Below are 26,777 nucleotides of genomic sequence, written 5' to 3'. Positions count from 1 at the left end.
GATTAACATCAGAATAAAAAGACTCCATTACAGAGTCCATAAGCTTCAAAATTCACAACTTTTGTACCTTCAGACTATTGTAGGCAAGACTATCTGCGAGATCATCATTCGTCATGGCACAAAGGCTAGCTTCGAGCTTCGGAAAACCCATACTTCTGGCCATCTCCTGGCAGACGGATAATTCTTTGTTGTCCGGGAGGCAGTACAAGAAATCATCTTCATCCGTGCCGTTAAACACTAAGGCCCCCTTCGGGTACTTCAGTTCTCGGGCATAGTGTTTAGCTTCAAAAATTTCTTCTTCGGATAATCTCTTTCCTGAAGCATGTCAAAAGATATAATCAAGATTTTTGGAGAGTGCTTCAGGGGCAAGGGATTCGGCCTCTTTGGCCGCACTCTTCCCAAAACCTATATTAATATCTGGAGTTATTCCTTCGGCCTTCTACTCGATGGCGGCAAGCTTCATCTCAGTAGGCACTGTGGGCTCTACCTCGGTTCCAGCCTGGGTTATTGTAGCCTCGACTTCTATTTGCTTAGTATCAGCTTTGGGTTGCGTTTTGTCAGCTTCGGCAACCCTCCCCGTGGGAGCGAAACTTATGGAGTCGGTTGTTTCTAAAATATCTAACACATTTACCATCCTCCTTCTCTTAGGAGTTGTGGTAGAACTTTTTCTACCTTCAGCGCTGTTGCTTCTATTGAAGTACTTAAAATCCCTGGCATCTTTGTTACTTCTTCAGTTTTTGACCTTTCAGCCTTATCTTTGTCAACCTTCGTTTCAACTAGCTCAACCGAAGGTGCCTTTGGCATTATAGCCGGCTCTTCAGCCTTCTGCATGGGAGGAACAGGTTCTCTTGGTTCAGCAGCTGAAGAAGCCTCCCCGCCAAACTCAAACACCACAGCCGGTTCAATATAGCGCGGCCGATGGGTAAGGACCTTTAAATTTTTGCCCTTCGGCACAGGCTCGTCTGGAGTGGCCGAAGTAGCAGTTTTCCTCTTCTTTCCCTATCCTCGCAGCGGATAGCGGTAGTCGGGGTAAACAAAGCCAATGGCATCAAAAACTCTGTTCAATCTCTTTTTCCCCGGCCTCCGAAGGCTGTGGATAATGCATTATCTTCTGCTTTGGAATATGATCCAAGCAGTTCATCACTTGTAGCTTCGATACATTTCAGCCAGTCGTTGTTTGGTTCATCAAATTTATCCCCATATCTGAATGTATACTTCAGCCGGACCAGGTCACCTTCACTAGACTTGGTGACAGTCTCCTTCGGCATTTCCCAGTTCTCTACAAGCGGCCATACTCTGAAGGCTATATGCTCTTGAATTAAATCCCTTGTACCAATGAAGAAGTAGACAGTACCAAATGCCTTCTGACAAGCTTCCGCAGCATCATCAATTTCAACCTTCGGCCTTCGGAGGCCGAAGCGGGACCAAATGGGGCGCATAATCACTTCCTTAATATCTTCTCTTGCCTTCAAGTCATTCTTCACGTAAAACCATTCCTCCATCCAAGCTCCGGGCCACCTTTTCCGGAATGCTGGCACCGGGTGGCTTGCGTTGGGGCGAGCGATAAATCCATAACAACCAAAATTGTTATGATATTGTTCTTTGCCCATGGCCTTCGTCTCATATACAAGTTCATGCATACTGCAAAAGCATTTCGCGCTTGGCTCTAGCCCCTGGCTTCTCACAGCCCAAACAAAAATGCCCATTCTAATAATAGCTTCGGGGGTTATCTGATGAAGGTAAATATGATAAATTTTCAGCACTTCAACTACAAACCTGCTCAATGGAAACCGAAGCCCAGCTTTGAAGAAACTTCGGTAAATCATAACTTCGACTTCCTCGTGGGCAGGGACGTTGTTGTCTCCACCAGATCTAACAATAGACATATCCCGAAAGTACCTTCCTCTCATATTGTCAAGATGACTCTGTTTAATTGTTGATTTCCCAAAAATTATATGACTCGGCCTCCACGGCCGATCCTCAGAATCTTCTCCCCCGCTCTTAGCATCACAATCATCACTGTCACCAGTATCTTCAGACATGCCCTCTAGTATTTCCTTAGTAATCTTCTCTGTATTTGTTTTTGCCATTGATTCGATAAATCCAGCAACATAAGGATCCACAGCCTTCTTCTCCTCAAAGAGCTTCTCCTCTTCAGTTAGCTTCGTCTCAGCAGCAACCTTCTTGTCTTGAGACATTTTTTCCTTCAGAAATGACGAAAATGTGTCTTTCTAACCGAAGCTCAGGAAGCTTGAGAAACTAGCAAGCGTTAATGAGCAAGAGCTATAAAATTGAGAAAATAAAGCAAATGGCACAAGCAGCGTACCAAATGTGGTTGGTGCGAGTTCTTATTTATACGCTCGGCACGCTCCAAATTGGGGGGCCCCGTCCGTCATTGACTATTGCTATTCTAGCAAAGGGAAGGTGTTTTTTCAGACCTTCGGCTTAAGGCCTTCGTCCATGTTGTAGTCTGAATTCGTTATCTTAAACAAATTAATACTGCGAGGGGCTACTGTTGGGGGCCTTCGTCCTCCGATGGTCCTCAAAAACGTGATTTAACAATATCTTCCAAGTGTGACATGTGAATAGGTACCTTCGGACTTGGGCTAAAAGCATGTACGATGTAAAAAGTATGATCGTGACGAAGGTTGGAGTTGCTCCGAAGCTATGTGCAGGGGAGCTTCAGCTAAATGGCAGAAAAAGGAACCGACTTAAAGAGGAAAAGGCTATCTAGTCCTCATAGAATTGTCTATAAGTTAATAATAAATGTAAAGGGCATGAATGTAATTTCTCACAGGCTGCGTCCTGTGCCTATAAATAGATGAACAGTACCCGTGTACTGTTCACGCTGACTTGTACTTGCTTTTGCGTCACGCTTGTACCTTTTGCCTTCTATCAAGCCGAAGGTACCTTTGTAATTCAATAGTGTTTCTGTCTTTCCAGTATAATACAATGAATTAATAATGTTATGTGATTGTTTATCTTGCCTCTTATATTTCATATATTTCTTCTTTTATTAACATATATCGTGTTGATGAAGGTATGTCTTTCATAACCTTCGTCCGAAGATCGTTATATCCTAAGGGAAATAATGCTTCGAAGGACGAAGGACATTAATATTTAATATTTTGTGTTGCCTTGTTCTTAACTCATAGCATTTGAGAACAAGTCCCCAACAGTTACCTAGAAGCAGTTGATCTAGATGTTTGGAGAGTCACTCGCCACAGGATGAAACCACCTAAGAATCTCGAGAAGCTCACCCCGAGTGATGAGAAAGAAATTCATTTAAATGCTAGAGCCAAAAATTGCTTGTGTGAATATCTTAGCATGGATATTTTCAATCAAGTCTTTACTTTGAAAACTGCTAATGCGATTTGGCTAAAATTACATGAGCTCCATGACGGCAGTCCATGAGCAAAAGCATTGCCTAGTCTTGAATGAAATAATTCTTTTCAAATGAAAGAAAATAAGCTTGTTAGAGATATGTACTCTCGTTAATTTAATTATCAATGAGCTCAATTCTATTGGAATTAATAAGCTAGGTGATGCGGACATCTTGAGAAAGATCATCTCCCTTCTACCTCAACAAAAATATGAGAGCATCATCACCATCCTTCACAACTTGGAGGACTTGAACCAAATGACCCTGACGCGTGTGGTCAATAAAATTGTGGCATTTGAGATGTCACGAAAAATGGGTCAAGAGGAGGTCACTTCATCATTGTCATATGCCTTTACATGTGATGAAAGGAAGAAAGGCAAGAAGAAGGCTCCAAGCTCAAGTTACTCAAGTTAAAAAGAGGAATTTGAAGAAGAAGAAGAAGATGATCAAGCCTCAACATCATCCTCCGAGGATGAAGAAACAGTCCGACATGTCGGAAAGGTAGTAAGGATGATTCATAGGATTAATCTAATGGGCACGCCCCTACAGGTCAAGGATATTCTCTTTAACATTGATAGGAAAAAGTAAATAAAGAGTGGATGCTTTGCATGTGGGGAGAAGGGCTACTTCCAGGATAGTTGCCCAAATTCGGCTGAACCCAAAAAGAGGAGGAGCAAAGGCAAGGTGCTTACTAGTGTCAAGACTTGGGATGATTCTTCAAGCGAAGATAAACCTCCAAGGACCCACAACCACCACTCTTCATCACGCTCTTCATGTTCATCACACAAATGTCTTATGGTAAGAGGTAAATCAAGTATCCCATCCTCTAGTGATGATAGTGATGATGATTGCCATGGTGAGGGAAAGCCCTTCTTAGATGAACTTGCGTAGACTGCTAATTTTTTTGAGGATGTTTGCACAAAACAAAAGGCTTAATTAAAAAAATTGAAAAATAAGTTGCTTAGCTCTCAAAATTATTATAAATGTTTGCTAGAAAAATTTGAAACATTTGCAAATTTGAATTGTGAGCTAACAACTAAAATTGAGCAATTAGAGTCTAAAGCTCCATCCTCAACTACGGATGATAGATTTATTAAAAAGAATGAAAAACTTAAGGCTAAGTTAGCTAGCTCTCATGGTGCTATTGAAAATTTGCTAGAGAAAATGGTAATTAGCATACACAATAATGAGCTAACTACTAAGCTAGAAGGCATTGGTAGTATCCTAGGAGCATCCTTGGTTGAAATTCATGAAATTATTAAAAATGATGCTTCTACTTTTGCTTAGATTTAATTGATGATTCTAACTCTTGCAATCAAGTTCTTGTTGAAAATATTGTTATAGAAACTTGTTCACGGAGTGGCTCGCCTTGGTAAGACTTTGTATGATAAGAAAGGCAAAGCCAAACAAACCCAACCTCCTTAGGTTAAACCACTGCGGGAGTGAACAAGCCTATGGAGGGTGAAATTGTAGTTTGTTGGCTATGCCATAAGGATGGCCACAAGTCTTATTAATGCAAGGCGAAGACCGAGGGAGATAAAAAGAAAAGGCCAACAAGCAAAATCTCCAACACCTATGTCAACAAGGTGTATAAGAAGGCGACTACACCATACTTAATCAAAAGAAGAAGAATGTAAAAGTTATAGCCATCAAGGCCAACAAGCACCAACAAGGGAAAGGGGCCAAACACATCTGGGTGCCAAAGGATATTATCTCAACCATGAAAAGCACCAAGAAGGTTTGGGTCCCGAGATGGAAGTGAGAAATTCGAAAGACTTTGGGGAATTTGGAGACTTGGAAAATTGGGATATATGTCATGGGATGCATCACATAAGATCAAGAATATTGCCAAGTGGGTTAGTGAACACTTTGGACCCAAATTCCCCACTCATGACTAAGGTAACTAGAATGTATTGTATTTCCTTATTTTTAGATATGCGTATCTAATTTCTTTTGGTATCTAGCTTATCCTTCATGCCTAGTATTGCTTTCATTTAGTATCTTTTTGCAATTAACATGATTTAATTTTCTCAATTGGTATTACTCATTGCATACATGCTAGATATATCAAATGGTAGGAATGCTCTCTTTAATTCATACTTGTTGAGCAAACCTACATGGTTTAAAATGTGTATTAAAGCACGTCACATAGCTTAATTAAAATTCCTAGATAAATGACACTATTGCTTGTTTCTAAAGTTATATGTTTCAATTGGCATTTTGAATTTGAAAGGGAAATGTACCCTTGGGAAATTTCAATAATGTTTTGGTGATTAAGTGCCCAACACGGTTAATTAAGTTCTTATGTGCCAAGTAAAGTGAGAAGTGCAAATCAAAGAAAAAGGTATGTTTCTAGACTTAGTACATTGTTTTGAGTACAAATGTGTTTTGTCTAAGTGCTAGAAACAGTGAGAAAAGAATTGGAAAAAGAATTGGCTATGTGCAGCAAACTCCAGCTCGGCTTGGCACACCGGACTGTCCGGTGCGCCGGCTGGTCCGCGGTGAACTCGCCGCTCTCGGGTTTCGACGGCGGCATACAACTATAATTCACCGGACTGTCCGGTGGTGCACCGGACTGTCCGGTGAGCCAACGACTGCCAGTGCCAACGGTCGGCCGCGCAATCTTCGCGCGACACGTGGTCGCGCCAACGGTCGGTTGGGCACACCGGACTGTCTGATGTGCACCGGACAGTGTCCGGTGCGCCAATCGATCCCGAGGACCAACGGTCGGCTGCTCTTCGTATGGAAAGAAATCGAGCACCTGACATGAACAGTAGCTGTCCGGTGGTGCACCGGACTGTCCGGTGCACCACTCGACAGAAGGCAAGATTGGCCTTCCAAGTTGGTCTTCAACGGCTCCTAGCTGCCTTGGTTCTATAAAAGGGACCCCTAGGCGCATGGAGGAGTCACCCAAGTATTAACTCAGCATTCTAAGACTCCCGCACTCCGCCTCCACGCAATTGATCAATTGTGTTAGTGATTTGAGCTCCGTTTGAGTCGTGAACTCACTGTGCTACGTTTCGAGCTCAAGTCTTGGCTTGTGTGCGTGTGTGTGCTGCGGATTTGTGTCTTGTGTGTGTTGCTCTTCCCAAGCTTACTTCGTGCTTTCTTTGTAATCTCTATTGTAAGGGCAAGAGACTCCAATTTATGGAGATTCCTCGCAAACGGGAACAATACTCTAAAGGAAAAACCGTGGTATTCAAGTTGATCATTGGATCACTTGAAAGGGGTTGAGTGCAACCCTCGTCCATTAGGACGCCACAACGTGGAAGTAGGCAAGTGCTACTTGGCTGAACCACGGGATACAAATCGTGTGTATTGTGTTGCTTTCTCTATGATTGTTGTGTTCACAAGAACCCGCTTCAAGCTACTTATTCGTACTAATACTTAAAACTAAGTTTTGTGGCTATTAGTGTTTGATTTTTACAGGATCACCTATTCACCCCCCTCTAGGTGCTCTCAATTGGTATCAGATCCGTACTCTTCATCTAAGGGACTAACCGCCCGAAGAGATGGATCCTAAGGGAAAGGGGATGGTGGTCAACGACAAGGAAAAGGAGTCTGTCTTCAACGAGCCAAGAGACGACAAGCCTACTGACTCAGGCTCAAGTCAAAAGAAGAGAGACGGGAAGAAGAAGAGGCGCATCAAGAAGATAATCTACTACGACAGCGATGCCTCATCTTCTTCACCAAGGGATGACAACGACGACTCATCCAAAAGAAAGACGGTTAATCAAAACTACTCCTTTGATTATTCCCGCATCCCTTATAGTTCAAATGCCCATTTACTTTCGATTCCTCTTGGAAAACCCCCGCACTTTGATGGAGAAGACTATTCTTTCTGGAGTCATAAAATGCGTAGTCATTTATTCTCTCTCCATCCTAGTATTTGGGAAATTGTGGAAAATGGGATTCACTTTGATAGTACGGATAATCATATGCTTATAAATGAACAAATTCATAAAAATGCCCAAGCCACTACTGTTTTGCTAGCATCTCTGTGCAGGGATGAATACAACAAGGTGAGCGGCCTGGACAACGCCAATCAAATCTGGGACACCCTCAAGATCTCTCATGAGGGAAATGATACCACCATGATCACCAAGATGGAACTGGTGGAAGGCGAGCTGGGGAGATTTTCCATGATCAGGGGAGAGGAACCAACTCAGACTTACAACAGGCTCAAGACCCTGGTCAACAAGATCCGAAGCTACGGAAGCACAAGATGGATGGATCATGACGTCGTCCGACTCATGCTAAGGTCATTTACCGTAATTGACCCCCCATCTTGTGAATCTTATTCGTGAAAACCCTAGGTACACAAAGATGACGCCCAAGGAGATCTTTGGAAAGTTTGTAAGCGGACGTATGATGGTGAAGGAGGCTCGATATGTGGACGATGCACTAAACGGTCCACTACCCATCTACGAGCCACAACCCGTTGCTCTCAAAGCAACCAGCAGCAGGGAGGCGCTACCAAGCAAGGTAGCACAAGTAGAGGCTACCGGGCTCAATGAAGATGAAATGGCGCTTATCATCAAGCGCTTCAAGACCACACTTAAAGGACGCAAGGAGTACCCCAACAAGAACAAAACAAGGGGAAAGCACTCCTGCTTCAAATGCGGTAAGACTGGTCATTTTATTGCTCAATGCCTCGATAATGATAATGACCAAGAACAAGAAAAGTACGAGAAGAGGGAGAAGAAGAAGGTCTACAAAAAGGAGAAGGGCGAGGCACACCTTGGAAAAGAATGGGATTCAGACTGCTCCTCTTCCGACTCCGACGACGAAGGACTTGCTGCCTCGGCCTTCAACAAATCCTCACTCTTCCCCAACGAAAGCCATACATGTCTTATGGCCAAGGAGAAAAAGGTACGTATTCGGGACACACCCAAGTACACTTCATCTAGTGATGAAGAATCCTCCGATGATGAAGTAGATTACTCTAGTTTATTCAAAGGTTTAGATAGAGCCAAAGTAGAAAAAAAATTAATGAATTGATTGATGCTATAAATGAAAAGGATAGACTGTTAGAAAAGCAAGAGGACATTTTATATGAAGAACATGATAAATTTGTTAGTGTTCAAAAATCTCTTGCTCTAGAAATTAAAAGAAATGAAGTGTTATCTTCTGAGTTGTCTACTTGCCATGAATCTGTCTCTAGTTTAAGGAGTTTAAATGATGAATTAAATGCTAAGCTAGAGGAAGTTAGTAAATCTAGTTCATGTGTAGAGCATGTTGTTATTTGCAATAGATGTAAGGATTTTGATGTCGATGCATGTGATGAACATCTTATTTCTATTACTAAATTGAATGATGAAGTGGCAAGTCTTAATGCTCAACTTAAGACTTGCAAAAGTGATTTTGATAAATTAAAGTTTGCTAGGGATGCCTACACTCTTGGTAGACACCCCTCAATTAAGGATGGACTTGGTTTTCGAAGGGAAACCAAGAACTTAACAAGCCAAAAGGCTCCCATTCTCAACAAGATGAAAGGGAAGGCCCCTATGGCTAGTAGTCCTCAAAGGAACCATGCTTTCATTTATGATAGGAAAATTGCTAGTCGTCCTCATCATAATAAGAGTCATATTCATGTTGCTTATAATGATTCACATGCTATGTTTGCTTCTAGCTCTACTTTTGTGCATGATAGAAGTAGGCCTAGGAGAAATAAGGTTGTGTCTCATATGCCTAGGAAAATATGCAATGAACCAACTACTGTTTTTCATGCTTGCAACACTTCTTTTGTTCTTTCATGTAAGAATGCAAAAGTAGTTGCTAGGAAGTTGGGATCTAAATGCAAGGGAGACAAAACTTGCATTTGGGTTCCAAAAGTTATTGTAACTAACCTTGTAGGACCCAACAAGAGTTGGGTACCTAAAACCCAAGCGTAAATTGCCTTGTAGGTTTATGCATCTGGGGGCTCAAGCTAGATTATCGACAGCGGATGCACAAACCACGTGACGGGGGAGAATAAGATGTTCACCTCCTATGTCAAGAACAAGGATTCCCTGGATTTGATCATCTTTGGAGATGGGAACCAAGGCAAGGTTAAAGGATTGGGAAAGATAGCCATTACATCCGAGCATTCTATCTCCAATGTGTTCTTAGTTGAATCGCTCGGGTACAACTTATTGTCTGTAAGTCAATTATGTAATATGGGTTATAATTGTCTATTTACAAATATAGATGTATCTGTCTTTAGAAGGAGTGATGGTTCATTAGCTTTTAAGGGTGTATTAGACGACAAACTCTACTTAGTTGATTTTTTGAAAGAGGAGGCTAATCTAGATGCATGCTTAATAGCTAAGACTAGTATGGGCTGACTGTGGCATCGCCGTCTAGCACATGTTGGGATGAAGAACCTTCATAAACTTCTAAAGGGAGAAAATGTGTTAGGACTAACCAATGTTTGTTTCGAGAAAGATAGACCTTGTGCAGATTGTCAGGCAGGGAAACAGGTGGGAAGCACTCATCACATCAAGAATGTGATGACAACATCAAGACCACTGGAGCTTCTTCACATGGACCTCTTCGAACCCGTTGCCTACCTTAGCATTGGGGGAAGTAAGTATGGTCTTGTAATTGTGTAACACCCAGTTTGTAACCTATAATAAAAGAGGAGAAATTAATTCCTTTATCTATATGAGTGTTATTCCTACTTATCATCACATGTGAACACCATAATCAAAGAAAAAAAATAATAATTAATAAAAGACTTACCACAAAAAAAATGTGTGCATCATGTTGTTTCATTATTTTTTGTGCATTATGTGGCAATATAAAAGTAATGTGACAAGAAATATATTAAATTCCCAAGTGGAAATTTAGAATTTAAAAGAAATCCTAGAATTGAGAAAAGAAGAGAAATTAATAGGGGAATAAAAATAAGTATAAAAATATATACATTATTCTTATACATATTGGATTTTGAATATTTGACTCAAAGGTTAAGTCCACAAAAAGGGATTCAAATTCAAACTAGAGATTCAAATGAATATATAAAAAAAAGATAAAAGAAAAAGGGAAAAGAAGCCAACTGGGCCTCAGGCTTCATTTCGGTCCAGTAACCAAAACACACCATACGGCCCGTCCAGCCGCCTGGTGGTGGTGCCGACAGGTGGGCCACCCTTGTCATCCCGCTCTCACGCGCACTTGGCAAGAAACTTGGTCTCGCTGCCAAGCGGGCCCCGTTGATCAGTCGCTGGGTGCCAGGAAAGGGCACGCACGACTCACTGAGTAGTGGACCCGCTTTGTCAGCCTTTGTGCCCAACGCGCGGAGATCTCGCCCAGCCGTTCTCTGTGACTCGCGCGACCTGTTACGCTATTAGGTGGGCCCGCCCGTGCAGAACCGTCAACTACCTTGCGATTTCAACGCGGATGGAGCGGACCTGCCGGGATTCTCGGGCGCGGCGCCGTTCTTCCCCAGCCGGATTCATGGGTCGTTGTAACCACCCGAAACTCTCTCTTCCCTCTGCGTATAAGTACCTACGATCACATCCCCGTCCAATTAAGCCAGCTCCTCCAGGCCCCACGCCCCATCATCGTCGCAGGGAAGGATATCATCGTCGCAGGGAAGGATTTGGCTGCCGCCGTGTTAACGTCGCGGGTATAGCGCCAACAAGCCCACGATGTTCGGCCTGGGACATTCGCGGGTGCACAAGGATGTGTCTGTGTCCTCTCCCAGCGGTCCTCGGGGCAGGGTTGCGTGGAATTTGTCGATCGGAGCATCGCCGTGGAGCTCTGTGCGTCGATTTCCGGTAAGAAGCAACCCCGCTATGCTCGTTTGATGCTCTTCTGCGCATAAAGTTGATCCGGTGAGGTTTGGGGCGCCTGGCGAGGCTTTGGTGCGCTCTGGCGGGGTCTGCCGCCGCGGGTGTGTGTTGCGCCGCCGTTAGTCACTAGCGTGAGGTAGGTGGCGCCAGCACGTTCCTTGACCTAGAGATGGACGGCTACAGTATTGTTTGGTGCATCTGTTCGGCGGCATCGTGTTCGGGTCTAGGCTGGGTGCACGCTGGTGAACCATCGGAGAAAGAGAGAGTTCCAGGGAGAGCGCGGCGTCTAACCTGGGCGGAATGGCTGGGGAGAAGTCTTAGGTTGAAGATGATCCCGGTCCGTTGGTTCTCAGATGTGTGGATGAGAGATAGTCAAGCTGTAGTGTCTTCAGGATTAAATCTGGGCCGTATATTAGGAATCCGATGGTGTCTGGTGAGAGAGGGTTTAAAATAGTTCGATCTAATCGTGATCGTTCACAGTGGATCGGGCGGCCGAGAATGCGCCATACCCCCTTCGTGGGTCACTTTTGTTAAAGAACCCTCGGGCTTTTAGTGAATCAACCCGCCGTCCAGTGCACAGTTCCCTGAGTCTTAGATTTAATTGCGCCGTAGCCCCTGCGCTTTGCAGTAATTGATGCGAAATCCAGAGACCCAGGAAATTCAATAATTAAATGTAGAAATTGATTTTTATGTATAAATAATTGCTAGAAACTTGATTTAATCATAGAAAATCCATTCTAGCTCCAAATTAGTATATTCCAGTTCCTAAAATTTTGTAATAATGTTGTTTATTACATAGCACCTCTTTTTTAACATGAAAATGGTATTAAAATTTATTTCTTAACTAATCTCATATCAAATACATAAAACCTTAGGAAATTCGTATCTCCTTCGTTTTAAATCCGATTTGACTTGTTCCAGTTGCGTTAGTCTCATAGCAACGCGTAGAACATTATTATGTAGTATATTCTTATGTTTGGTGTGATGTTAATTTTGTCTATGCACTGTTTGTTTGTATTGCTACGACTAGCGGTGAGGTCACGAGGATCTGAAGAATCATCCTGGTAATTGGAATCTCAAGTGCCAGGCAAGTTGTGCCCTTGTCCACTTTGTACCCAATAATGTTCTTTATAATCATTTACCATGCATAGGTTTAATTTTGATGGGACCCAATAGGTCACCCTAGTTTGTTTATCCTGAATACCTTGTTTACCCCTGAATCACTTGGGTAGTTCTGCTACTGCTTTATATGGTTTTGGGTTAATATTTCATTATATCTATGTTCCAATTATGTTGTTATTTTATTTATGTTCATGATAAGATCATTGAATGTTAATTGGAACATAGAGCTTAACTTGAGAAACACGTGCCACCACAAGGGTTTAATAGGACGCCCTTGGCTGACTAATTAGGAAAGCTAGTGGAAGAATACCTTACCCGAAAGGGGCAAGGGCAGTAGGGGAGTGGTCAGTGTAGGGAGGTCCTTGGTTGATTTTGCTGCGATGGCGGTCAGTCAAGAACCCTGCATTGGAGCTTCCTATAAACTGTAGCGGGTTTTCTGAAGCTAGTGGAACTTTGTAAAGGCCTCGTAGTGTTACCCTACCTCGCCTCCTCGGTAGAGGTGTATGGGAAGTCGCGATCCCTTGGCAGATGGGTAACATGACTTGTGGGTAAAGGGTACCACCTCTGCAGAGTGTAAAACTGGTATACTAGCCGAGCTCACGGTCATGAGCAGCTCAGGACTCTCTAATGATTAATTTATGGAACTTAAATTCAATTTGTCATATGCATTGCATCGCAGGTGATGTTGTTACTTCTTTTCTACTACTTAATTGGGTTGGTATTTACTTATACTTAGTAATTGCTAATAAAATTTTGACCAACTTTAAAAGCAATGCTCAGCTTCAACCATCTCCGTTGGTAAGCCTTACACTTCACGTGAGCTCCCACCTTTGGCGAGTTCATGCACATTATTCCCCACAACTTGTTGAGCGATGAACGTATGTGAGCTCACTCTTGCTGTCTCACACCCCCCACAGGTCAAGAACAGGTACCGCAGGATGAGGCATATGGAGGATGTTGCGGCGTGTTCGTGAGAGGTCTAGGTCGTCGTCTCCCAGTCAACTTTGGGTTGCTGGACCGTTGTCTCCTTATAATGTAATTATCTATTTATTTTGTATAGAACTCCTGTTATGTAGTAAAGATGTGACATTCGATCCTGTACCATGATTCATCATATGTGTGAGACTTGGTCCCAGCACACCTGGTGATTATGTTCGCGCCCGGGTCTTGGTGCCCCGAAATCCGAGTGTGACAGAAGTGGTATCAGAGGAATGTTGACTGTAGGACGAAACCTAGATAGAACTGGACAACCATTATCTACTTACCTTTGCTACTCTGATTCTTTTCTAAACTTACCTTAATCTTTTCTCATCTAATGCTGCTTTACTCTGATTATTCTTACCTTTTCCATCTAAAAGACAAATGTGGATTTCACACTTTGAAATCCTGTGCCTAAAGTGACTTTTAGGAATAGGAGACCTAATCTTAGGAACAAAAACAAAACTATTTTTTTAGATAACTCTGAACTTGAATGTTTGTTCTTATGATACTTGTCTGATTTGGATCTTTGATTGAGTGTGATGGGTTGTGGAGTAATGTCCACAATTACATCTACATATACATATAGAAAAAAATGCTTATAAAAATAACTAGACAAACTAGATTATTCCCCATTAAAATATCTAGCCTAACAATATCCATGTCATCTCAAAAGATCCCAACTTATCCTAATTGAAATATATCTCATCTTAATAGATCCATCTTATCTTAAAAGATACTCTATTACCTTAATAGATACATCTTATCTAGAAAAGATTTTATCCTTATCCTAATAGATCTAACTGGCCTCAAAAGATTCTATCTTATCTTTATGGATCTGTCTTATCCTAATAAGCATACTTATCCACCCTAGTTTAACAACCATGATCTAATGCAAATTAATTAGATCATATCTAGTCAAACTAGTCATACCAATCTAATCTAGATCCCATCTAACCTAATATGATCTAATCTAAAGTGAGTTACTTAACGGACTAGTTAATACTAGTGAAATAGATTAGACCCTGCTGGCCATGTTTTAACTTAAATTAGTACATCAGACCAAACCACCAATGAACAAATAACTTACCAGCATATTTATGGTGACCATCCCTCCCATCCTAGATGTTGCCATAATACACTTATCTTATGCCACCAGTCTGTTAACCATATGTCCTTACCTACAAGTTATCCTAACTACATGTCCCTAATTCGGATAAAAACTTCAAGAACGAAGATCGAAGATGATCGAGCTCATCAAATCAAGGAAGGATAAGATTCAAGCTAGATCTTCAAAAGTAATCAAGATCCACAATCTTGGATAGAGTCTTTCCTAGCCCTACCCTTTCATAACTAAACCTATCTATGCTCTAAGGACATCTTCTATCCTACATAATAAAGTGGACATACATATATATACCCATGCTCTCCTAATCACCCACTTTTGACTATAAAATACTCTGGATATTTGAAACAATTATAGACTAAAAGTTGAATTACAAGCCAATCGTTTTGTATTCCTTTCCTTACAAATCTCGAGGACGAGATTATTTTTAAGGGGGGGTAGGATTTGTAACACCCAGTTTGTAACCTATAATAAAAGAGGAGAAATTAATTCCTTTATCTATATGAGTGTTATTCCTACTTATCATCACATGTGAACACCATAATCAAAGAAAAAAAATAATAATTAATAAAAGACTTACCACAAAAAAATGTGTGCATCATGTTGTTTCATTATTTTTTGTGCATTATGTGGCAATATAAAAGTAATGTGACAAGAAATATATTAAATTCCCAAGTGGAAATTTAGAATTTAAAAGAAATCCTAGAATTGAGAAAAGAAGAGAAATTAATAGGGGAATAAAAATAAGTATAAAAATATATACATTATTCTTATACATATTGGATTTTGAATATTTGACTCAAAGGTTAAGTCCACAAAAAGGGATTCAAATTCAAACTAGAGATTCAAATGAATATATATAAAAAAAGATAAAAGAAAAAGGGAAAATAAGCCAACTGGGCCTCAGGCTTCATTTCGGCCCAGTAACCAAAACACACCATGCGGCCCGTCCAGCCGCCTGGTGGTGGTGCCGACAGGTGGGCCACCCTTGTCATCCCGTTCTCACGCGCACTTGGCAAGAAACTTGGTCTCGCTGCCAAGCAGGCCCCGTTGATCAGTCGCTGGGTGCCAGGAAAGGGCACGCACGACTCACTGAGTAGTGGACCCGCTTTGTCAGCCTGTGTGCCCAACGCGCGGAGATCTCGCCCAGCCGTTCTCTGTGACTCGCGCGACCTGTTACGCTGTTAGGTGGACCCGCCCGCGCAGAACCGTCAACTACCTTGCGATTTCAACGCGGATGGAGCGGACCTGCCGGGATTCTCGGGCGCGACGCCGTTCTTCCCCAGCCGGATTCATGGGTCGTTGTAACCACCCGAAACTCTCTCTTCCCTCTGCGTATAAGTACCTACGATCACATCCCCGTCCAATTAAGCCAGCTCCTCCAGGCCCCACGCCCCATCATCGTCGCAGGGAAGGATATCATCGTCGCAGGGAAGGATTTGGCTGCCGCCGTGTTAACGTCGCAGGTATAGCGCCAACGAGCCCACGATGTTTGGCCTGGGACATTCGCGGGTGCACAAGGATGTGTCTGTGTCCTCTCCCAGCGATCCTCGGGGCAGGGTTGCGTGGAATTCGTCGATCGGAGCATCGCCGTGGAGCTCTGTGCGTCGATTTCCGGTAAGAAGCAACCCCGCTATGCTCGTTTGATGCTCTTCTGCGCATAAAGTTGATCCGGTGAGGTTTGGGGCGCCTGGCGAGGCTTTGGTGCGCTCCGGCGGGGTCTGCCGCCGCGGGTGTGTGTTGCGCCGCCGTTAGTCACTAGCGCAAGGTAGGTGGCGCCAGCACGTTCCTTGACCTAGAGATGGACGACTACGGTATTGTTTGGTGCATCTGTTCGGCGGCATCGTGTTCGGGTCCGGGCTGAGTGCACGCTGGTGAACCATCGGAGAAAGAGAGAGTTCCAGGGAGAGCGCGACGTCTAACCTGGGCGGAATGGATGGGGAGAAGTCTTAGGTTGAAGATGATCCCGGTCCGTTGGTTCTCAGATGTGTGGATGAGAGATAGTCAAGCTGTAGTGTCTTCAGGATTAAATCTGGGCCGTATGTTAGGAATCCGATGGTGTCTGGTGAGAGAGGGTTTAAAATAGTTCGATCTAATCGTGATCGTTCACAGTGGATCGGGCGGTCGAGAATGCGCCATACCCCCTTCGTGGGTCACTTTTGTTAAAGAACCCTCAGGCTTTTAGTGAATCAACCCGCCGTCCAGTGCACAGTTCCCTGAGTCTTAGATTTAATAGCGCCGTAGCCCCTGCGCTTTGCAGTAATTGATGCGAAATCCAGAGACCCAGGAAATTCAATAATTAAATGTAGAAATTGATTTTTATGTATAAATAATTGCTAGAAACTTGATTTAATCATAGAAAATCCATTCTAGCTCCAAATTAGTATATTCCAGTTCCTAAAATTTTGTAATAATGTTGTTTATTACATAGCACCTCTTTTTTAACATGAAAATGGTATTAAAATTTATTTCTTAACTAATCTCATATCAAATACATAAAACCTTAGGAAATTCGTATCTCCTTCGTTTTAAATCCGATTTGACTTGTTCCAGTTGCGTTAGTCTCATAGCAACGCGTAGAACATTATTATGTAGTATATTCTTATGTTTGGTGTGATGTTAATTTTGTCTATGCACTGTTTGTTTGTATTGCTACGACTAGCGGTGAGGTCACGAGGATCTGAAGAATCATCCTAGTAATTGGAATCTCAAGTGCCAGGCAAGTTGTGCCCTTGTCCACTTTGTACCCAATAATGTTCTTTATAATCATTTACCATGCATAGGTTTAATTTTGATGGGACCCAATAGGTCACCCTAGTTTGTTTATCCTGAATACCTTGTTTACCCCTGAATCACTTGGGTAGTTCTGCTACTGCTTTATATGGTTTTGGGTTAATATTTCATTATATCTATGTTCCAATTATGTTGTTATTTTATTTATGTTCATGATAAGATCATTAAATGTTAATTGGAACATAGAGCTTAACTTGAGAAACACGTGCCACCACAAGGGTTTAATGGGACGCCCTTGGCTGACTAATTAGGAAAGCTAGTGGAAGAATACCTTACCCGAAAGGGGCAAGGGCAGTAGGGGAGTGGTCAGTGTAGGGAGGTCCTTGGTTGATTTTGCTGCGATGGCAGTCAGTCAAGAACCCTGCATTGGAGCTTCCTATAAACTGTAGCGGGTTTTCTGAAGCTAGTGGAACTTTGTAAAGGCCTCGTAGTGTTACCCTACCTCGCCTCCTCGGTAGAGGTGTATGGGAAGTCGCGATCCCTTGGCAGATGGGTAACATGACTTGTGGGTAAAGGGTACCACCTCTGCAGAGTGTAAAACTGGTATACTAGCCGAGCTCACGGTCATGAGCAGCTCAGGACTCTCTGATGATTAATTTATGGAACTTAAATTCAATTTGTCATATGCATTGCATCGCAGGTGATGTTGTTACTTCTGTTCTACTACTTAATTGGGTTGGTATTTACTTATACTTAGTAATTGCTAATAAAATTTTGACCAACTTTAAAAGCAATGCTCAGCTTCAACCATCTCCGTTGGTAAGCCTTACACTTCACGTGAGCTCCCACCTTTGGCGAGTTCATGCACATTATTCCCCACAACTTGTTGAGCGATGAACGTATGTGAGCTCACTCTTGCTGTCTCACACCCCCCACAGGTCAAGAACAGGTACCGCAGGATGAGGCGTATGGAGGATGTTGCGGCATGTTCGTGAGAGGTCTAGGTCGTCGTCTCCCAGTCAACTTTGGGTTGCTGGACCGTTGTCTCCTTATAATGTAATTATCTATTTATTTTGTATAGAACTCCTGTTATGTAGTAAAGATGTGACATTCGATCCTGTACCATGATTCATCATATGTGTGAGACTTGGTCCCAGCACACCTGGTGATTATGTTCGCGCCCGGGTCTTGGTGCCCCGAAACCCGAGTGTGACAAATTGTTGATGATTTTTCCCGCTTCACTCGGGTGTTCTTTTTGCAGGATAAATCAGAAACCCAAGGGACCCTAAAGCGCTTTCTAAGGAGGGCTCAAAACAAATTTGAGCTAAAGGTGAAAAAGATAAGGAGCGACAACGGGTCTGAGTTCAATAATCTACAAGTTGAGAAGTATCTTGAGGAGGAAGGCGTTAAGCATGAGTTCTCCGCTCCCTACACACCACAGCAAAACGGTGTGGTAGAGAGGAAGAACAGGACGCTTATCGACATGGCGAGAACGATGCTTGGAGAGTTCAAGACGCCCGAGCGGTTTTGGTCGGAAGCTATGATCAGCTTGCCACGCCATAAACCGGCTCTACCTACATCGCCTTCTCAAGAAGACCTCGTATGAACTCTTACCGGTAACAAACCCAACGTTTCTTACTTTCGTGTATTTGGAAGCAAATGTTACATTCTGGTGAAGAAAGGTATACATTCTAAATTTGCTCCCAAGGCAGTAGAAGGGTTTTTACTAGGGTATGACTCAAATACAAAGGCGTATAGAGTCTTCAACAAATCATCGGGTTTGGTTGAAGTCTCTAGCAACGCTGTATTTGATGAGACTAATGGCTCTCCAAGAGAGCAAGTTGATCTTGATGACATAGATGAAGATGATGTTCTGACGACCACAATGCGCATGATGGCGATAGGTGATGTGCGACCACAGGAACAACAAGAGCAAGATCAGCCATCTTCCTCCACAATGGTGCATCCTCCAACTCAAGACGATGAACAGGTACCTCAAGAAGAGGGATAGGATCAAGGGGGAGCACAGGAAGAACAAGTGATGGAGGAAGAAGCACCACGGGTCCCTCCAACTCAAGTCCGAGCGACGATCCAAAGAAATCACCCCGTCGATCAGATTCTAGGTGACATAAGCAAGGGAGTAACAACTCGCTCATGTTTAGCTAATTTTTGTGAGCATTACTCGTTTGTCTCTTCTATTGAGCCTTTCAGGGTAGAAGAGGCCTTGCAGGATCCAGACTGGGTGTTGGCCATGCAGGAAGAGCTCAACAACTTCAAGAGTAATGAAGTTTGGAGCCTGGTGCCACGTCCAAAGCAAAATGTTGTGGGAACCAAGTGGGTGTTCCGCAACAAGCAAGACGAGCACGGGGTGGTGACAAGAAACAAGGCTCGACTTATGACAAAAGGTTATGCCCAAGTCGCAGGTTTGGATTTCGAGGAGACTTTTGCTTCTGTGGCTAGGCTAGAATCTATTCGAATTTTATTAGCCTATGTCGCTCACCACTCTTTTAGGTTGTTTCAAATGGACATAAAGAGCGCTTTCCTCAATGGGCCAATCAAGGAGGAGGTATACGTGGAACAACCCCCTGGCTTTGAGGATGACAGGTACCCCGATCATGTGTTCAAGCTCTCTAAGGCGCTCTATGGACTTAAGCAAGCCCCAAGAGCATGGTATGAATGCCTTAGAGATTTCTTAATTGCTAATGCCTTCAAGGTTAGGAAAGTCGATCCCACTCTTTTTACAAAGACATGTGATGGTGATCTTTTTGTGTGCCAAATTTATGTCGATGACATAATATTTGGTTCTACTAATCAAAAGTCTTGTGAGGAGTTTAGCAGGGTGATGACACAAAAGTTCGAGATGTCGATGATGGGCGAGTTGACCTACTTCCTTGGGTTCCAAGTGAAGCAACTCAAGGACGACACATTCATCTCCCAAATGAAGTACACACAAGATCTTCTCAAGCGGTTTGGGATGAAGGACACCAGCCCGCGAAGACACCGATGGGAACCGACGGGCATGTTGACCTCAACAAAGGAGGTAAGTTCGTTGATCAAAAGGCATACCGGTCTATGATAGGGTCATTACTTTATTTATGTGCAAGTAGATCGGACATTATGCTAAGTGTATGCATGTGTGCTAGATATCAATCCGACCCAAGGAATGTCACCTTGTGGCCGTTAAGCGAATTCTTAGATATTTAGTTTCTACGCCTTGCTTCGGGATCTGGTATCCAAAGGGGTCTACCTTTGACTTGATTGGATACTCAGACTCCGATTATGTCGAGTGTAAGGTTGATAGGAAGAGCACATCGGGGACGTGCCAATTTTTAGGAAGGTCCCTGGTGTCCTGGAGCTCTAAGAAACAAACATCTGTTGCCCTATCCACCGCTGAGGCCGAGTATGTTGCCGCAGGACATTGTTGTGCGCAACTACTTTGGATGAGGCAAACCCTCCGGGACTTTGGCTACAATCTGAGCAATGTCCCACTCCTATGTGACAATGAGAGTGCAATCCGCATGGCGGATAATCCTGTTGAACATAGTCGCACTAAGCACATAGACATCCAGCATCACTTCCTGAGAGACCACCAGCAAAAGGGAGATATCGAGGTGTACCATATTAGCACCGAGAACCAGCTAGCCGATATCTTTACCAAGCCGTTGGATGAGAAAACTTTTTACAGGTTGCGTAGAGCTAAATGTCTTAGATTCGCGTAACTTGGATTAATCTGTAGCATACATGTGTCTATGCCTTTGATCATGTTACTTTATGCATTTTGTGTTATCTATTTGTGGTGCTCAAGTTGTACAAAATCTCCCCGGACCTCACAAGTCCATATGCAAATGGTGCACATATTTAGGGGGAGACATGCTACAACTTGACCCTTTGAGACTAATCTTTGTGTTTGAGTATACTTGATGTAGTCTCAAAAGTGAATTGAAAGGGAAAGGTGAACTTGGACGATGCAAAGACTTCCACTGCCCTTCGGTATTAGTGTACTCACTTCCAAGTTCATACTTATGCTCTCATTGCCTTTTTGCTCTTAATTGACATTTTTGGTGAGGCAATGGGGTTAAAGGGCCAAAATTGATCCCGTTTTGGTGTTTAATGCCAAAGGGGCAGAAATTAAGGCCAAAGCAAATGGATCAGCTACCACTTGTGAATTTTGAAAACAAAAGAGTTAGAACTTTTCATTTGTCCAAAATACTCTTATTGCAAAATTTGGTCTCTTGTGGGGGAGAATTTTTTATTATGGGAAAAAGGGGAGTTTTTGGTACTTGATCAATTTTTTCCATTGGAATATCTCTTGATTTGCCCAAACAAGTGTGTTTGACTTAGAGATAGGAAAAAGGATTTGATTTACAAAAACAAACCAAGTGGTGGCAAAGAATGATCCAAATATGTCAAATCTTGTGCAAAAACAATTTAGTCCTCAATTGCATTAATGTTGCACTTCTTTTGGTTGCTTTTGGATGTATTGGCATAAATCACCAAAAAGGGAGAGATTAAAAGGGAAATGAACCCTTGGGCAATTTCAATAATGTTTTGGTGATTAAGTGCCCAACACGGTTAATTAAGTTCTTATGTGCCAAGTAAAGTGAGAAGTGCAAATCAAAGAAAAAGGTACGTTTCTAGACTTAGTACATTGTTTTGAGTACAAATGTGTTTTGTCTAAGTGCTAGAAATAGTGAGAAAAGAATTGGAAAAAGAATTGGCTATGTGCAGCAAACTCCAGCTCGGCTTGGCACACCGGACTGTCCGGTGGTGCACCGGACAGTGTCCGGTGCGCCACGTTGGTCCGCGGTGAACTCGCCGCTCTCGGGTTTCGACAGCGGCATACGGCTATAATTCACCGGACTGTCCTGTGGTGCACCGGACTGTCCGGTGAGCCAACGGCCGCCAGCGCCAACGGTCGGTCGCGCAATCTTCGTGCGACACGTGGTCGCGCCAACGGTAGGTTGGGCACACCGGACTATCCGGTGTGCACCGGACAGTGTCCGGTGCGCCAATCGATCCCGAGGACCAATGGTTGGCTGCTCTTCGTATGGAAAGAAATCGAGCACCAGACATGAACAGTAGTTGTCCGGTGGTGCACCGGACTGTCCGGTGCACCACTCGACAGAAGGCAAGATTGGCCTTCCAAGTTGGTCTTCAATGGCTCCTAGCTGCCTTGGGGCTATAAAAGGGACCCCTATGTGCATGGAGGAGTCACCCAAGCATTCACTCAGCATTCTAAGACTCCCGCACTCCGCCTCCATGCAATTGATCAACTGTGTTAGTAATTTGAGCTCCGTTTGAGTCGTGAACTCACTGTGCTACGTTTCGAGCTCAAGTCTTGGCTTGTGTGTGCGTGTGTGCTGTAGATTTGTGTCTTGTGTGTGTTGCTCTTCCCAACCTTACTTCGTGATTTCTTTATAATCTCTATTGTAAGGGCGAGAGACTCCAATTTATGGAGATTCCTCGCAAACGGGAACAATACTCTAAAGGAAAAACTGTGGTATTCAAGTTGATCATTGGATCACTTGAAAGGCGTTGAGTGCAACCCTCGTCTATTGGGACGCCACAACGTGGAAGTAGGCAAGTGCTACTTGGCCGAACCACGGGATAAAAATCGCGTGTCTTGTGTTGCTTTCTCTGTGATTGTTGTGTTCACAAGAACTCGCTTCAAGCTACTTATCCGTACTAACACTTAAATCTAAGTTTTGTGGCTATTAGTGTTTGATTTTTACAGGATCACCTATTCACCCCCCTCTAGGTGCTCTCAGAATTATATGTGTCAAAGTATGGATTATAGATAACTTACCCCTCTTGATCTCAAAATCAATCTGCATGTCTCCTACAAGTATTCAAAACTTGTATGCACATCTTTAGGGAGAGATTACTCTATAATGTAAGTCTTTGAGACTAACACCGCTTTCAAGCTTATTATGTGTGTAGCAGTCTCATTGAAGGAAAATGGAGTCCCCGAGGAAAGACAATAAGCTTCCACTGCAAATCTACAGGTACTTCATTCCACGATCGGTATCACTTTCATGTCTTTTCCATTTATTGAAAAGGGAGCGCTATTTCTATCTTATGCCCCCATTTTGCCATATATGCATAATTTGTTAAAATGAATCTTTTACCTATGCATAGGTTTAGCGGGAGTTAGTCTATTTCAATTTGGTCTTGTTTCCTCTTGTATATTCATGTGCTTTTCCTAAATGGAGGTTTTTCGATAGGGGGAGTATGTCTTCTTTCATACAAAGGGGGAGAATACTCTTTCAGGGGAGAGCTCTGTTTTAGGAAGATAAATCTTTTTAGAGGGCAACCATTTAATTGCTTCCTACATGCTTATCATGTCTTCCTTTTCGGTGTTTGATTCCAAAGGGGGAGAATTTTATGGACCAAAGAAAACCAAAGTTATCAAATACCAAAAACCACCAAATGTTAATTTTTGATCCTATCAAGTGGTTATCTTGTTGGTTTCGGTCCTAAATAAGAAGTATGTGAATTATGGAGTTAGGGGGAGGCTTAAGTCCATAATCTCACATTAAGGGAACATTTATGCATCCTAGAAAGTGGTTATCTTTAGGAGGCACCACTTGCAAAAATTGTAGCACCCGAAGTTCTTGTGCAGACCATCGGCTCTAGCCTTCGTCTGATAATGAAGTTCGTGCACTCGACAGAACCCTTCAGCATTGGCAGTATTTCCTTGGCTTCGAAGATCTCAAATATACACGCTAAGTCTAACAGTGGCATTGGGACTCAATTGATGTAGGTAAATTTTAAACTTCTTCAAAACTTCCCCTACCATCTCGTAAAGGGGGAATCGAAGCCCCACCCTGAAGAAGATCTTGAACACCACAACTTCATCTTCCTTCAGCTATAGAATTATTTATTCTAGAGCAAAGTGAATCAATTCATTATCATTCTCTCCAAAATAACCCACTTTCTTCATCACAACCAGATCCTCTGCTTTTACTATGAATTTTCCAAATTCAACATGACTAGGCTTGGTCGGGCACAGAATGCTACCGTCCTCTTCACTTTCCTTATCACTTTCAACTTTGGACACAACTTATTTAGCTTCGACGTTAGAGGTACCTTTGGCAATAGCTTCCTGTTGCACAACCAACCCTGACCGCCTCATCATTTCTGATATCGGTGCTCTCACAGTTACTTCAGTTTCATCTCCCTCACGGGACACCCTAGCAGTGGATCTTACTCTGACCATTTTAGTGTTCAACTTATTTTAGACGAAGTTGATCTTAAGTGACAAAGTGCTTGTTTGAAAGCACAATGTAGAGAGCTTCGGCTTCGGCTAAAATTTTCAATAGCACAACGGTGCAATAGCAATGAATGTTGTGGTAACTTCTCACCAACCTGTCTGTTTATATAGCCCTGCTGGAGAAGAAGGCAAACCGCCAAAGCGTGTATACTGGTTGAACGGTGGACCGTCCAGCGCTCGGAATATTTTAATCGTTTTTTGATAACAAGCTCAGGGAAGGTGTTTTTTTGGACTTTCGGCATTCCGAAGCCTTCGTGTTTTTCGCGGATCGAGCTCGTTATGAAAAACGATCTAGCACCGCGAAGGGGCTACTGTTGGGGGTCTTCTTCTCCACCGAAGGTCCTCAAGACAAAAACACCTTCGACAAAGTGATACAAAAGTATTCCCTCCTGCTGAAGGTTCTCAAGACGAAGACCTTGCGTAGAAGCAACGATGCCAACTGCCGAAGCTACCATCAGCTTTGGTTCAGATCAAGCAGAGGAGGAAAAGACTAGATAAACCCTAGTAATCTAAGTTATGTCTATAAACAAATGTTGAGGGTCATGAATGTAATTTTACTCGGGTTGCGTCTTGTGCCTATAAATAGATGAACAGTAACACCATACTGTTCACGCTGAATTGTAATCGCTCTCTCGCGTCAATACCTTCAAACAAGACGAAGGTATCAATGTAATATTAACTTTGTTAATATTTATGTGTATATTATGAAATACAAATGTGAACAAACCAATGAATTATATTCGTTATCTTTATGCATTCTTATTTATCTATATAAAATAATGAAGGTATGCCCTTCGTGACCTTCATTCGAAGATCATTATATCTAAGAGGAAATAATGCTTTGGAGGACGAAGGTCCTTAATGCTTAACAATTGTGTTGCCTTATTTTGATTCATAGTATTTGAGAACAAGTGACCAACATTGGCGCCCACCTCCGGTGAACTTGTAACACCCCTAGTGTTACTTAGGTCCTATTTGTTTCCTTTCATTTTGAGGAATTGGAATCTTACTAATGGAATAGACTATTTTTTAGAATGTGACATTCCAGCACTTTCCAAAGTTATCATATAAGCCTATCTCAAATTCATGGGGTGAGAGATGGAAATTGATTCTATAGATTTACATGCTATTTTTCCGATGTACAACTTATAACACACTCTTTTACTTGCTTCGCTATAATATAAATGTAGTATATAACTATCTCTCTCATATGATTTAGGATAATATGCAAATATATTACATATATAAATATATGAACTTAATTAGTTTTGTCTAAATTATAATTACTAAAATGGAATTCAATTCCAACGAAACAAACGGGGCCTTAGGGTTTTTCCCTCAGTACCCCCCCTGCGACCTATTATCACATGTGGTTTGGACTGAAAAAAGGCACCAAAATTTAGGAGCCAAGCCCTAACCAGGTTTCACCACCCTAAGAGATCAAACCTTAACCATACCAAACTTAGGGAAGGAGGTGAAGTGCTAAAACCCTAGATTTCCCCTCTTGAGTACATTAGAGCACCAAAGAAAAACTCAGTGAAAAGACCAAGTAAATCACATTGTCATGACTTGGACTAATTATAAAAGTTGTAATACACTTAATAACCTACAAAAGATAGTAAGAAAGTTAACTTGAAAAGATTTTGCAAAATCCCTAAACAAGCCACTCAAGTCGAGAGCCCCAAGAAAAATCAGGATTCCCTAACTCGAATTTCAGCCCCTCTTGCAAAGATCACCCGCGTTCATGAAGATTTCAAATTCAAAACCATGGGCTCCCTTTGACAAAGTTGTAATAAACTAACCTCTCTACAACATATCTGGAGATGGCATCGAGATTAGGAATTTTGACATGACAAAACCGGAGATTTGCCTTGGGTTTGGGCTGTGAGACAGATCCCACTTGAGTGCACCATATCTCTGGATCCAGTCGGCAAAATCCCTTGACCACCACACAAGATCGGTAGCTTGAGGGGAGGGGAAGAGGTCTTGTGCACTGACTACGACAAGAGCAGGCTCAGATGAGTGTGAAAGTCGCCTAGAGGGGGGGGTGAATAGGCAAATCTGAAATTTATAAACTTTAAGCACCACTACAAGCCGGGGTTAGCGTTAGAAATAAAAGTGAGTCTGAAAGAGAGGGCAAAAACAAATCACAAGCAAATGGGGAGTGTGACACGATGATTTGTTTTACCGAGGTTCGGTTCTTGCAAACCTACTCCCCGTTGAGGTGGTCACAAAGACCGGGTCTCTTTCAACCCTTTTCCTCTCTCAAACGGTCACTTAGACCGAGTGAGCTTTTCTCCTCAATCAATTGGGACACTTAGTCCCCACAAGGACCACCACACAATTGGTGTCTCTTGCTTTGATTACAAATGTCTTGGAAACAAGAAT

This window comes from Zea mays, chromosome 6 (assembly GCF_902167145.1).
Source record: "Zea mays cultivar B73 chromosome 6, Zm-B73-REFERENCE-NAM-5.0, whole genome shotgun sequence".
In the NCBI taxonomy this organism is placed as follows: Eukaryota; Viridiplantae; Streptophyta; class Magnoliopsida; order Poales; family Poaceae; genus Zea; species Zea mays.
The sequence above is the reverse complement of the archived record's forward strand: the minus strand, read 5'-3'. Positions refer to the sequence as shown.